The 15645-nt window shown below is 43.8% G+C and overlaps 1 protein-coding gene across 4 annotated transcripts in view; it reads right to left on the reverse strand.

Annotated features, from left to right (window-relative positions):
- Positions 1–4885: 4885 nt before the first annotated feature.
- The window catches only part of RBMS3 (RNA binding motif single stranded interacting protein 3), a 963285-nt gene continuing 952525 nt past the window's right edge, over positions 4886–15645 (reverse strand). For all 4 annotated transcript variants that reach the window (XM_075315252.1, XM_075315249.1, XM_075315250.1 and 1 more), the window contains exon 14: positions 4886–6315. The gene's annotated coding sequence lies outside the window, so the exon portion shown is untranslated. The remainder of the gene's footprint in view (positions 6316–15645) is intronic.

The raw sequence follows: 15645 nt of genomic DNA on the forward strand, positions 1-15645 counted from the left end.
ATAGTCCTGACTTTTTTGTGATTTGCTTGCCACTGTCACAGTACCATAGGGTTTGCAATGTGACCTCATTCAACTGCATTACACTACATTACCTACATTACATTACCAAATTCTCTGTACAGAACTAGTCTTAATTGCAAAATTGAGTTTTTCTGATGAATTTTACTCCAAACAAGCCCATTGTTGTACTTTCACTTTTTTCTCTATCTTCAGAAATCTAATAGTTATTGGACTTATACTATATGCCTTTCTATAACTTATTGATACATAGATATTTTTATTTTTGATTTTGCCCTTTACTTATTAGTTTTTTTTTGAGGTCCAGATTTCTTATCGTCATTGACAACAGAGTTGTAAAAATTCAATATGGCGTAAATGCTGTTAAATGATTTTATGTAAAGTGAAAAATATCATTATCAAGAGACCACAGGGCTGTGATCTCTAGACCTGTGCTACATGATCAATCTAATCATCAGATGTAGACATCATTGGCTCTATTCAGATTGCCATTATTTGCTTTCTATGACAAAAACTCTGCAGTTTATAATGCTATTCATAGCATCAAAAATACTAAACAATGTTAGAGACCTGATGATAAGCTGACATTAAGTCGAAGAGATTTGACCGGATCATTGGGATCTGATGTAAAACTGATGTTATTATGTTGTTATCAATAGTAGCAATGATGTTGTGCATCATTATACTGTAGATCCCAAAATGAGTACACCTCTCACATTTTTGTAATTATTTTATTATATCTTTTCATGGGACAACATTGGAGTTATGACACTTTGAGAGTAAAAGTGCTGGACCCGTAAAACAAGTTTCCAGACCTAATCCCTATTAAACACGTGTGGGGCATCCTCCAATAGAAGGTGGAGGAGCACAAGGTCTCTAAAATCCAGCAGCTCCATGATGTCGTCATGAATGAGTGGAAGTCGATTCCTGTGGCAACCTTGAAGCTCTAGTGAACTCCATGCCCAAGAGAGTTAAGTCAGTGCTTGAAAACTATGGCCCTACAAAATGTTAACACTTTGACCACAATATGGCCATTTTCACTTAAGGGTGTACCACACTTTGTTGCGTTTCAGACATTAATGGCTGTATTTTGAATTATTTAGAGGTCACGCCAAGTTTACACTATTATACAAGGTGAATACAACTACATTGTATCAAATTATCAAATCTTCTGTGTTGTCCCATAACAATATATAATAAAAAATTTACACAAAATGTGATAGGTATACTTACTTTTGTGATATACTATATATATTTATGTATATATATATATATATATATATATATATATATATATATATATATATATATATTATATATAAACATATTACACATTGGGTGAAATAAGTATTGAACCTGTCACCATTTTTCTAGGTAAATATATTTCTAAAGGTGCTAATGACATGAATTTCTCACAAGGTGTTGTTAAAAACCCATACAATCTATACAGGCAAATAAATCAAACCATAGATGTCTGTAAAGTAAGTTATGTGTAATAATTGGAAATGACACAGGGTAAAAGTATTGGTAACAGGAAGAAAGAGAAGTGCAAAAACCCATGGAAAGTCATGACGCCAGCTGAAATCTGTAGTTATAAAGCAATCCTGTCACTTAGGCGGGCTTTGCACGCTGCGACATCGCAAGCCGATGCTGCGATGCCGAGCGCGATAGTTCCCGCCCCCTGTCGCAGCTGCGATATTCTTGTGATAGCTGCTGTAGCGAACATTATCGCTACGGCAGCTTCACATGGACTCACCTGTCCTGGGACGTCGCTCTGGCCGGCGACCCACCTCTTTATTAAGGGGGCGGGTTGTACGGCGTCACTGCAACGTCACACGGCAGGCGGCCAATAGGAGCCACCTCCTTCCTTCCGAATATCCTATGGGAGCCGCAGTGACGCCGGTAGGAGATGTTCCTCGCTCCTGCGGCTTCACACACAGCGATGTGTGCTGCCACAGGAAAGAGGAACAACATCGGACCGTCGCGTCAGTGTAATTATGGATTACGCCGAAGCTACACCGATGATACAATTACAACGCTTTTGCGCTTGTTAATCGTATCATCTAGGCTTTACACACTACGGTGTCGCCTGCGATGCCGGATGTGCGTCACTTTCAATTTGACCCCACCGACATCGCACCTGCGATGTCGTAGTGTGCAAAGTACCCCATAGTGAAAAATAGTATCAGCTGGTTCAATTGACAGTCTATAAAAAGGTGTCTCATTGCCAAGGGGCCACACAAGAAACATCTCATGATGGGTAAAACAAGTGAGCTGTTTCAAGACCTTCACAACTGTATTGTTGCAAAACATACTAATAGCATTGGCTACTGAATAATTTCTAAAATACTGAATGTTCCAATGAACACTGTTGGGGCTACAAATCTGTAAGTAGAAACATCATTTCACCATAAACTACCAGGTGCTCCCCACAAAAATTCAGAGGAGTGAAAATAATTATCAAAAGATTTGTCCAATTGTCAAGGACCACCTATGGAAAGCTACAGAAAGACCTGAAATTAGCAGTTAAAGATATTGCAAAGAAAACAATAAATAATACAATCAACTTCCATGGCCTGTATGCATGCTCACCATGCAAGACTTTATTGCTGAACAAAAAGCATGGACTAGTGTGTTTATAGTTTGCTTGTCAACATTTAGACAAGTCTGTGAAAGAAAGGGGGACACTATTTTAGTGAGATGAGACCAAAATCAACCTCTTTGGTTGCCATAATACCCACCGTGTTTGGAGGCCAAAAGACACTGCATTTCACCACAAAAACTCCTTACCAACAATGACATTTGAAGCTGCGAACATCATGGTGTGTGGCTGTTTTTTAAACATACGGCTGTAGCAAATTTCATATCTTTGAAGGAATGATGAATGGACAAATGTACTGAGACATTCCTGATAAAAATCTTTTGGAATCTACCAGGATGATGAAGATGAAATGGGAGTGGTCATTTCAGTAATACAATGATCCCAAACAAACAGCCAAGGAAACTCTCAAAAAAGCTTTCAGAGAAAAAGATAAATCTGCTAGAATGGAACAACCACCTCTCCTGAATCCAATGGAAAATATATGGATGGAACTGAAGCTCAGATTTTATAGAAGGAGCTCACAGAACCTTCAGGATTTGAAGAGTATTTGTGTGGAAGAATGGGCCAAAATCACACCTGAGCAATGTATGCAATGGGTTTCTCCATACAGGAGGCATCTTGAAGCGGTCATCACCATCAACGGCTTTTGTACAAAGTGTTAAATCAATTTTAGTAAGTACAGTGGAACCTCGGTTTACGAGTAACCCGGTTTGCAAGCATTTCGCTATACGAGCAAAGCTTGCTGTAAATTTGTAACTCAGTTTACGAGCAAGCTTTGTTGTACGAGCAAATACTCGTTGCACACACTTACGGTTCTGTACTTTAACTGTGCTCTTACCCGCTCTTGCAGTCCGCACAAAGACACACAAACACGCACAAACACACACAAGCACACAAACACACACACACATATTATGCTCACCTTACCTTCCGTTCCCTCACCGACCTCCCGGTTCTTGTAGTTCTTGTAGTTTGCTGGCACAGGATGTGTATCAGGCAACCATTGCGACGATGGAGGAACTTCCGCTGTCAGCCGCTACTCAAAGGCAGCGTGCTGGCCAATCAGAGGCCAGCGGCTCCTGCCATTGACGTCAGCGATCTGGCAGCGGAAGTACCTCCATCGTCGCGATGGTTAACAGATACACATCCTATGCCGGCGAACTACAAGAACCGAGAGGCCGGCAAGGGAACTGAAGGTAAGGTGAGCATAATATGTGTGTGTGCGTGCATGCTTGTGTGTTTGTGTGTGTTTGTATGTGTATGTGTTTGTTTGTGCATGTTTGTGTGTGTTTGTGCATGTGTAGAATGGCACAATAGGGGACCAGGATGGGACATTGAACAAGTTGTGGAACGAATTGTCTAAGCTTACATTATTTCCAATGGGAAAATTTGCTTTGCTAGACAAGTAACTTGGTTTACAAGCACACTCCCAGAACGGATTATGTTCGTAAACCAAGGTTCCACTGTATTTTCAATACTTTTTTCCTTTGCCATTTCTAATAATTACACATAAGTTTATTTATGGACATCTATGGTTTGTTTACTTTGCTTGTGTGGATTTGATGGGTGAGCAATTCATGGCAATAGCAGCTTTAGAAATACAGAAACATATTTACTTAGAAAATTGAAGGTGTGTTCAATACATATTTCACCTGCTGTATATATATTTTTATATACATGAATCTATATATATATATATAGATATATATAGATATATGTATATAGATATATGTATGTATATAGATATATGTATGTATATATATATATATATATATATTTGTTAATGTATACATCATAAAAAGGGCTTTGTATTTGGAAAAGAAACTGTCACCAAAATGTATTTTAGTCTCTTATATTCATCCCCATCCATGTAATGCTTAATTTTTACAGGAATATAGACTTCGCATTTTCAGAAAGTTATAAAGTGAAATTTAAATTAACTAGTTGTATTACCTATGACACTTAACCTGCCCAAATATCACCATATTTAATACAAGAGGTCTGTTGTTACAAAGAAGAAAACACAGTGTTGGTGGTAGTTTCTATTTAGTATTCGAGCCCTTTTATCAATTATTGATAAAATGAGAAAACAATAGTAATGTCAAATGCATTGAAACATATTGTATAAAGTTATGTTTGTATCAATAAACTGATTGTCAATGGTTCATTTAAAAATGATAGCCAACAATGTAAACATAATAGGTTGCCATTTACCACATTACTTAAAGGTCTGGTTAGAAAAATAAGGAAGACTTACACAAAATGTCATGTTATAAAAAACAAGATTTTACATGCCATAGGTAAATGATAGCTGCAAGCAATCAGCAGGTTTCAGCTGTACCAACTTACCATTATTTTTGCAAACAATATTGTACACATCACACAGAATATCAATGGATGATAGTTTAAACAGTGAAGGAGAAATAAATTGGTCCGGCCATATAGGTCAAATAAAAAATAAAAATAAAATACAACACTTTCTTCAGATCTGCTTTAGGGTGTCACTTCATCTTTGGTATAAAATTGGCCATCCATTGGCTGCATTTGATCCCAACTCGGAAATACTATAGAAATTGTCAACAATTTCTTCTAGCTATTGCTTTTTTCGCAATTATTTTTACCCATAAACTCCTAATTTTACAACTGTTAATTTTTTTTTTGTTTTTTTTTTGCAATATGACAAGCCAAGCTGACTAAAAATCTCTTAAAGCTTATAAAAAAGATTGCAGATAAAAAGCGCTAATGTCTTTGCTAGCAATCACGCTTTGTAAATAAACTGAAAAATGAAATAAAAAAACAGCATTCAACAAAAAAAACTGCATTACTTCCAGATGCAGTGGTTATTTTTTTTTTCATTTTTGTTTTCATATTTTTAGGTCATTAACCCGACTGTAAAAAGCTACAGCTAACTACAGTTTTTTTTTTCTTTTGTATTAACATTTACAATAAAGTTCATAGAAGTCCAGACTTTCTTTTAATTGCAGACGCCACAATTTTTTTTTTCCAGCAAAATGTTTCTTCAAAAGAAGAAATTTATCTCACGTCAATCTGTACATATATGTTAACCCTATAAACCCATGTGAAACGTCAACAGTTGTGGGGTACAATTAAAATGCGGAATCTCATGCCTTTTGTCCCGTCAGGATGCTGATTTCTTTCTCCTGAATCTTCTGAAGTCCTTAAAATTAAGGCAATTAGAATTCATGATAATCATTCCTATGGAAGAAGAAATTAAAAAAAAAAAGAAAGCTATCTGAAACATAATACAAGAAAAAGACTTTTTAACTATAGAGGAAGACAAGTCATAGTTCCATCTGAAGTGCTGCCCCTTGACATTGGTTCCACTGTTCCCAAATGTCTGTACTATCTGTTGTACATCTTCAGATTTCAATGTTCGTCAAGTTCCAGATGAAATGATAACCCAGCATTGTGTTTCTCCTGGTGTGGATTCATTAAGAAAGAGTAGCAAAAATAAAATTGTCAAACTACGTAACAGAACATTTTTTCTTTCCATTGTTTTTTTTTTGCACAGCACATAAAAAACACTGTTGAGCGAGTTAGAAAAAAAAGGAAAAAAAAGGAAAAAGAAAAGCTTCTGTTTGATGCCTGTGCAAAGAGGAAGTCAACTTCTTAATGAAGCGTCTCCATTCAAGGCAAGGTTTTCAGACCAACATTCTTCAGTCCTGTTTTATTGTCTGCAGGAAATATAAGAACAAACAGAAGTTATATTGTTCAATTGTTACATTTAAAGCCTGCTTTACACGTTATAATTACACATGCGATCTCGTATGCGATCGCACACGCCCCCATCGTATGTGCGGCACGTTCAATTTGTTGCCCGTGTCGCACAAACGATTAAATCCCGTCACACGTACTTACCTTCCATATGACCTCGCTGTGGGCAGCAAACATCCTCTTCCTGTTGTGGGAGGGACGTTCGGCGTCACAGCGACGTCACACGGCAGCCGGCCAATAGAAGCGGAGGGGTGGAGGTGAGCGGGACGTACAAATCCCGCCCACCTCCTTCCTTCCGCATTGCAGGCGGAACGCAGGTAAGATGTGTTCATCGTTCCCGGGGTGTCACACACAGCGATGTGTGCTGCCTCGGAAACATTGAACAACCGGACGTTCAATTTTTAGAATTTGAACGACGTGTATGCGATCAACGTGTTTTCGTACAATCGCAATCGCACGTAGGTTTCACACGCTACAACAACACTAACGATGCCGGATGTGCGTCACTTACGACGTGACCCACGCCAACACATTGTTAGATTTATTGTAGCGTGTAAAGCCCGCTTAGCGCTTTGACAACCTATAAAACATTAGAAATTAGAAGGATTTTTCAAATCTGTCACTAATATCCTTGGGTTGCGTTAACACTTACAGATAAGCCTTTTCCACTGTAATAGGGTTTAGTTGCAATATCTGATGAAAGTGCATCATTGTAAAGTATTAAAGGGAACCTGTCATGTAAACAAGACTATAAAACTGATATGAGAAGAAAACTCCGTAACACCATACAACATGTGTTGTGGATTTGGATTTTGCCAAATTCCCACCTATAGCACAAACTCAAGGGCATAATTATAGGAAGAGGAAGAAGAGTTTTTAAAGTTTAAAAATGATATAATATTTATTAAAGAAGGTGAACATCCATTTTGTTAACATTACTTGAAAAACCAAGACCATACACCAATGGATGTGACCACCACATAAAGATTTTTTGACACCCATAACATATTAATGCAATAGTACCAGTAGAACAATTAATGTGAAATGTACACACATTGCAATGCCTCCATATTGGAGTGCATCTGCATGTCATGCATAAACAGAGTCCTTATGATGGTCACAATCATACCAAAAGTATGGTGATGAGAATAGACAAGCAGAGCTGCAGTTGTAAAGTTTCAGGTTAGTCACTGAATCAGGGAACCTCAGGATGGCCCAACGTACATTTCAATGGATCGTTTGTTCCTATCTTCATCAGGGGAGAGGTGCCGCCAATATGGAGACATTACAATGGTCCTGGTTTTTAATGTAACCTTAATAAAATGGATGTTCACCTTCTTTAATAAATTTTATACCATTTTTGCACTTTAAAAACTCTTCTTCCTCTTCATTTAAGGGCTATAAAACTGCAGATATTGGGTTAATCTACAGGTCAATAGCATTTTTAACCTGCTCAGCGCTGGTGCTTAGAGCTCCGCAGATGGAAGGAAATTACCTTTTTTTCTCTTGGCAGCATTCGGCTTCTAGTCATTGGGTTGGTGCTGGCAAGGGTTCGGTCATAGCTTAGTGTATAATGAGAGGCGACTTTAAACTGACTGATGGCTCAGCATTAAAGCTTTGGATGAGACTCGGCTGTCAGTGGTTACAGCCACCCCTTACAATACACTAAGCGGTAACTGAATCCGCTCTGGCACTACCCCTAAGGTTGGAGTCACACGGGTGTATGACTCATGCAAGCATTGTATTTAATTTTCCAGACCGGCTGTCTTGACAGGAGCATGCAGCTGCATAGAAATACGTAGAACTTACATGCTACGTCAGGAGAGTGAGCGGACGGTCCATGTGATGCGATGTGATCCTCACTCAGTGCACATCCAAGTGTGACTTCAGCCTAAAATTGAGGCTACTGGGAGAATTTCCTTCCAGCAGTGGTACTCTAAAGGGGGCTTTACACGCAATGACATTGCAAACGAGATGTCGTTGGGGTCACAGAATTCGTGACGCACATCCGGCCTCGTTAGCGACGTTGTTGCTTGGGAAACATATGAACGACCACTAACGATCAAAAATACTCACCTAATTGTTGATTGTTGACACGTCGTTCAAATCCCAAATATCATTGCTGGTGCAGGACGCAGGTTGTTCATCGTTCCTGAGTAGAGATGAGCGAACCGGTCCCGGTTCGGCTCGAGGCCGGTTCGCCGAACGGAGGTCCCGTTCGAGTTCGGCTTGTCGAACGTTCGACGAACCGAACTCGAACTGCATAGGAAACAATGGCAGGCAATCACAAACACAGAAAAACACCTAGAAAACACCCTCAAAGATGTCCAAAAGGTGACAAACAACTCAAACACATGGGAAAGTGACAAGGACATATACTCATGCGAAAACAAAACAGCTGGACAAGGAAAAAGAGGAGGACACACAGATATATGAGTATATGCAAGGAAACATCGATTCCATTATTGTGCAACTTGAGCCCTGCTCATTTTAGGCTTCCAATCTTGATAAATAGCCTGAGCTCGCCACGTACGCCTTGGGGATCTTGTCGTGTCCAGCAGCCAGCGTTCTCTCGGAACCTGTCTTCAGTGCTGCTGGGGGTCTGCTGGCAGATAAGCACACGTGTCTGTCCACTGACAATGTGGACATGGCTCTCAGAGGACTTTTCTTCCCCTGGGTCAGCCAGGGGAGGTGAAAGGCACGCGTATTTTTGAGAGTGCTTCATGCAAAGCATCTTTTTCATCTTGAAAATTGGGTCAATTGATGCCAGTCAAGTGGGGTGTGTGTGGCCCAATTAGTGGCAACGAGAGAGACTGTGGTTGGAGTCCCCTCGCTGTGTTTCTAAAAGAACCAAGATGAACAAGTCATGGCTCTCAGAGGACTTTTCTTACCCTGGGTCAGCCAGGGGACGGGAAAGGCACGCGTATTTTTGAGAGTGCTTCATGCAAAGCATCTTTTTCTTTTTCAAAAGGGGGCTCAACCGATGCCAGTCAAGTGGGGTGTGTGTGGCACAGTTAGTGTAAACGAGGGAGACTGTGGTTGGAGTCCCCTCGCTGTGTCTCTAAAAGAACCAAGATGAACAAGTCATGGCTCTCAGCGGACTTTTCTTCCCCTGGGTCAGCCAGGGGACGGGAAAGGCACGCGTATTTTTGAGAGTGCTTCATGCAAAGCATCTTTTTCTTTTTCAAAAGGGGGGTCAACCGATGCCAGTCAAGTGGGGTGTGTGTGGCACAGTTAGTGTAAACGAGGGAGACTGTGGTTGGAGTCCCCTCGCTGTGTCTCTAAAAGAACCAAGATGAACAAGTCATGGCTCTCAGAGGACTTTTCTTCCCCTGGGTCAGCCAGGGGATGGGAAAGGCACGCGTATTTTTGAGAGTGCTTCATGCAAAGCATCTTTTTCTTTTTCAAAAGGGGGCTCAACCGATGCCAGTCAAGTGGGGTGTGTGTGGCACAGTTAGTGTAAACGAAGGAGACTGTGGTTGGAGTCCCCTCGCTGTGTCTCTAAAAGAACCAAGATGAACAAGTCATGGCTCTCAGAGGACTTTTCTTCCCCTGGGTCAGCCAGGGGACGGGAAAGGCACGCGTATTTTTGAGAGTGCTTCATGCAAAGCATCTTTTTCTTTTTCAAAAGGGGGCTCAACCGATGCCAGTCAAGTGGGGTGTGTGTGGCACAGTTAGTGTAAACGAGGGAGACTGTGGTTGAAGTCCCCTCGCTGTGTCTCTAAAAGAACCAAGATGAACAAGTCATGGCTCTCAGCGGACTTTTCTTCCCCTGGGTCAGCCAGGGGACGGGAAAGGCACGCGTATTTTTGAGAGTGCTTCATGCAAAGCATCTTTTTCTTTTTCAAAAGGGGGCTCAACCGATGCCAGTCAAGTGGGGTGTGTGTGGCACAGTTAGTGTAAACGAGGGAGACTGTGGTTGCAGTCCCCTCGCTGTGTTTCTAAAAGAACCAAGATGAACAAGTCATGGCTCTCAGAGGACTTTTCTTCCCCTGGGTCAGCCAGGGGACGGGAAAGGCACGCGTATTTTTGAGAGTGCTTCATGCAAAGCATCTTTTTCTTTTTCAAAAGGGGGCTCAACCGATGCCAGTCAAGTGGGGTGTGTGGCACAGTTAGTGTAAACGAGGGAGACTGTGGTTGGAGTCCCCTCGCTGTGTCTCTAAAAAAAACAAGATGAACAAGTCATGGCTCTCAGAGGACTTTTCTTCCCCTGGGTCAGCCAGGGGACGGGAAAGGCACGCGTATTTTTGAGAGTGCTTCATGCAAAGTATCTTTTTCTTTTTCAAAAGGGGGCTCAACCGATGCCAGTCAAGTGGGGTGTGTGTGGCACAGTTAGTGTAAACGAGGGAGACTGTGGTTGCAGTCCCCTCGCTGTGTTTCTAAAAGAACCAAGATGAACAAGTCATGGCTCTCAGAGGACTTTTCTTCCCCTGGGTCAGCCAGGGGACGGGAAAGGCACGCGTATTTTTGAGAGTGCTTCATGCAAAGCATCTTTTTCTTTTTCAAAAGGGGGCTCAACCGATGCCAGTCAAGTGGGGTGTGTGTGGCACAGTTAGTGTAAACGAGGGAGACTGTGGTTGGAGTCCCCTCGCTGTGTCTCTAAAAGAACCAAGATGAACAAGTCATGGCTCTAAGCGGACTTTTCTTCCCCTGGGTCAGCCAGGGGACGGGAAAGGCACGCGTATTTTTGAGAGTGCTTCATGCAAAGCATCTTTTTCTTTTTCAAAAGGGGGCTCAACCGATGCCAGTCAAGTGGGGTGTGTGTGGCATAGTTAGTGTAAACGAGGGAGACTGTGGTTGGAGTCCCCTCGCTGTGTCTCTAAAGAACCAAGATGAACAAGTCATGGCTCTCAGTGGACTTTTCTTCCCCTGGGTCAGCCAGGGGACGGGAAAGGCATGCGTATTGTTGAGAGTGCTTCATGCAAAGCATCTTTTTCTTTTTCAAAAGGGGGGTCAACCGATGCCAGTCAAGTGGGGTGTGTGTGGCACAGTTAGTGTAAACGAGGGAGACTGTGGTTGGAGTCCCCTCGCTGTGTCTCTAAAAGAACCAAGATGAACAAGTCATGGCTCTCAGAGGACTTTTCTTCCCCTGGGTCAGCCAGGGGACGGGAAAGGCACGCGTATTTTTGAGAGTGCTTCATGCAAAGCATCTTTTTCTTTTTCAAAAGGGGGCTCAACCGATGCCAGTCAAGTGGGGTGTGTGGGGCACAGTTAGTGTAAACGAGGGAGACTGTGGTTGGAGTCCCCTCGCTGTGTCTCTAAAAGAACCAAGATGAACAAGTCATGGCTCTCAGCGGACTTTTCTTCCCCTGGGTCAGCCAGGGGACGGGAAAGGCACGTGTATTTTTGAGAGTGCTTAATGCAAAGCATCTTTTTCTTTTTCAAAAGGGGGCTCAACCGATGCCAGTCAAGTGGGGTGTGTGTGGCATAGTTAGTGTAAACGAGGGAGACTGTGGTTGCAGTCCCCTCGCTGTGTTTCTAAAAGAAACAAGATGAACAAGTCATGGCTCTCAGAGGACTTTTCTTCCCCTGGGTCAGCCAGGGGACGGGAAAGGCACGCGTATTTTTGAGAGTGCTTCATGCAAAGCATCTTTTTCTTTTTCAAAAGGGGGCTCAACCGATGCCAGTCAAGTGGGGTGTGTGTGGCACAGTTAGTGTAAACGAGGGAGACTGTGGTTGGAGTCCCCTCGTTGTGTCTCTAAAAGAACCAAGATGAACAAGTCATGGCTCTCAGCGGACTTTTCTTCCCCTGGGTCAGCCAGGGGACGGGAAAGGCACGCGTATTTTTGAGAGTGCTTCATGCAAAGCATCTTTTTCTTTTTCAAAAGGGGGCTCAACCGATGCCAGTCAAGTGGGGTGTGTGTGGCACAGTTAGTGTAAACGAGGGAGACTGTGGTTGGAGTCCCCTCGCTGTGTCTCTAAAAGAACCAAGATGAACAAGTCATGGCTCTCAGAGGACTTTTCTTCCCCTGGGTCAGCCAGGGGATGGGAAAGGCACGCGTATTTTTGAGAGTGCTTCATGCAAAGCATCTTTTTCTTTTTCAAAAGGGGGCTCAACCGATGCCAGTCAAGTGGGGTGTGTGTGGCACAGTTAGTGTAAACGAGGGAGTCTGTGGTTGCAGTCCCCTCGCTGTGTCTCTAAAAGAACCAAGATGAACAAGTCATGGCTCTCAGCGGACTTTTCTTCCCCTGGGTCAGCCAGGGGACGGGAAAGGCACGCGTATTTTTGAGAGTGCTTAATGCAAAGCATCTTTTTCTTTTTCAAAAGGGGGCTCAACCGATGCCAGTCAAGTGGGGTGTGTGTGGCATAGTTAGTGTAAACGAGGGAGACTGTGGTTGCAGTCCCCTCGCTGTGTTTCTAAAAGAAACAAGATGAACAAGTCATGGCTCTCAGAGGACTTTTCTTCCCCTGGGTCAGCCAGGGGACGGGAAAGGCACGCGTATTTTTGAGAGTGCTTCATGCAAAGCATCTTTTTCTTTTTCAAAAGGGGGCTCAACCGATGCCAGTCAAGTGGGGTGTGTGTGGCACAGTTAGTGTAAACGAGGGAGACTGTGGTTGGAGTCCCCTCGTTGTGTCTCTAAAAGAACCAAGATGAACAAGTCATGGCTCTCAGCGGACTTTTCTTCCCCTGGGTCAGCCAGGGGACGGGAAAGGCACGCGTATTTTTGAGAGTGCTTCATGCAAAGCATCTTTTTCTTTTTCAAAAGGGGGCTCAACCGATGCCAGTCAAGTGGGGTGTGTGTGGCACAGTTAGTGTAAACGAGGGAGACTGTGGTTGGAGTCCCCTCGCTGTGTCTCTAAAAGAACCAAGATGAACAAGTCATGGCTCTCAGCGGACTTTTCTTCCCCTGGGTCAGCCAGGGGACGGGAAAGGCACGCGTATTTTTGAGAGTGCTTCATGCAAAGCATCTTTTTCTTTTTCAAAAGGGGGGTCAACCGATGCCAGTCAAGTGGAGTGTGTGTGGCACAGTTAGTGTAAACGAGGGAGACTGTGGTTGGAGTCCCCTCGCTGTGTCTCTAAAAGAACGAAGATGAACAAGTCATGGCTCTCAGAGGACTTTTCTTCCCCTGGGTCAGCCAGGGGACGGGAAAGGCACGCGTATTTTTGAGAGTGCTTCATGCAAAGCATCTTTTTCTTTTTCAAAAGGGGGCTCAACCGATGCCAGTCAAGTGGGGTGTGTGGGGCACAGTTAGTGTAAACGAGGGAGACTGTGGTTGGAGTCCCCTCGCTGTGTCTCTAAAAGAACCAAGATGAACAAGTCATGGCTCTCAGCGGACTTTTCTTCCCCTGGGTCAGCCAGGGGACGGGAAAGGCACGCGTATTTTTGAGAGTGCTTCATGCAAAGCTTATTTTTCTTTTTCAAAAGGGGGGTCAACCGATGCCAGTCAAGTGGGGTGTGTGTGGCACAGTTAGTGTAAACGAGGGAGACTGTGGTTGGAGTCCCCTCGCTGTGTCTCTAAAAGAACCAAGATGAACAAGTCATGGCTCTCAGAGGACTTTTCTTCCCCTGGGTCAGCCAGGGGATGGGAAAGGCACGCGTATTTTTGAGAGTGCTTCATGCAAAGCATCTTTTTCTTTTTCAAAAGGGGGCTCAACCGATGCCAGTCAAGTGGGGTGTGTGTGGCACAGTTAGTGTAAACGAGGGAGTCTGTGGTTGCAGTCCCCTCGCTGTGTCTCTAAAAGAACCAAGATGAACAAGTCATGGCTCTCAGCGGACTTTTCTTCCCCTGGGTCAGCCAGGGGACGGGAAAGGCACGCGTATTTTTGAGAGTGCTTCATGCAAAGCATCTTTTTCTTTTTCAAAAGGGGGGTCAACCGATGCCAGTCAAGTGGGGTGTGTGTGGCACAGTTAGTGTAAACGAGGGAGACTGTGGTTGGAGTCCCCTCGCTGTGTCTCTAAAAGAACCAAGATGAACAAGTCATGGCTCTCAGAGGACTTTTCTTCCCCTGGGTCAGCCAGGGGACGGGAAAGGCACGCGTATTTTTGAGAGTGCTTCATGCAAAGCATCTTTTTCTTTTTCAAAAGGGGGCTCAACCGATGCCAGTCAAGTGGGGTGTGTGTGGCATAGTTAGTGTAAACGAGGGAGACTGTGGTTGGAGTCCCCTCGCTGTGTCTCTAAAGAACCAAGATGAACAAGTCATGGCTCTCAGTGGACTTTTCTTCCCCTGGGTCAGCCAGGGGACGGGAAAGGCATGCGTATTGTTGAGAGTGCTTCATGCAAAGCATCTTTTTCTTTTTCAAAAGGGGGGTCAACCGATGCCAGTCAAGTGGGGTGTGTGTGGCACAGTTAGTGTAAACGAGGGAGACTGTGGTTGGAGTCCCCTCGCTGTGTCTCTAAAAGAACCAAGATGAACAAGTCATGGCTCTCAGAGGACTTTTCTTCCCCTGGGTCAGCCAGGGGACGGGAAAGGCACGCGTATTTTTGAGAGTGCTTCATGCAAAGCATCTTTTTCTTTTTCAAAAGGGGGCTCAACCGATGCCAGTCAAGTGGGGTGTGTGGGGCACAGTTAGTGTAAACGAGGGAGACTGTGGTTGGAGTCCCCTCGCTGTGTCTCTAAAAGAACCAAGATGAACAAGTCATGGCTCTCAGCGGACTTTTCTTCCCCTGGGTCAGCCAGGGGACGGGAAAGGCACGTGTATTTTTGAGAGTGCTTAATGCAAAGCATCTTTTTCTTTTTCAAAAGGGGGCTCAACCGATGCCAGTCAAGTGGGGTGTGTGTGGCATAGTTAGTGTAAACGAGGGAGACTGTGGTTGCAGTCCCCTCGCTGTGTTTCTAAAAGAAACAAGATGAACAAGTCATGGCTCTCAGAGGACTTTTCTTCCCCTGGGTCAGCCAGGGGACGGGAAAGGCACGCGTATTTTTGAGAGTGCTTCATGCAAAGCATCTTTTTCTTTTTCAAAAGGGGGCTCAACCGATGCCAGTCAAGTGGGGTGTGTGTGGCACAGTTAGTGTAAACGAGGGAGACTGTGGTTGGAGTCCCCTCGTTGTGTCTCTAAAAGAACCAAGATGAACAAGTCATGGCTCTCAGCGGACTTTTCTTCCCCTGGGTCAGCCAGGGGACGGGAAAGGCACGCGTATTTTTGAGAGTGCTTCATGCAAAGCATCTTTTTCTTTTTCAAAAGGGGGCTCAACCGATGCCAGTCAAGTGGGGTGTGTGTGGCACAGTTAGTGTAAACGAGGGAGACTGTGGTTGGAGTCCCCTCGCTGTGTCTCTAAAAGAACCAAGATGAACAAGTCATGGCTCTCAGCGGACTTTTCTTCCCCTGGGTCAGCCAGGGGACGGGA

The sequence above is a fragment of the Anomaloglossus baeobatrachus genome, chromosome 6 (genome assembly GCF_048569485.1).
Source record: "Anomaloglossus baeobatrachus isolate aAnoBae1 chromosome 6, aAnoBae1.hap1, whole genome shotgun sequence".
NCBI lineage: Eukaryota > Metazoa > Chordata > Amphibia > Anura > Aromobatidae > Anomaloglossus > Anomaloglossus baeobatrachus.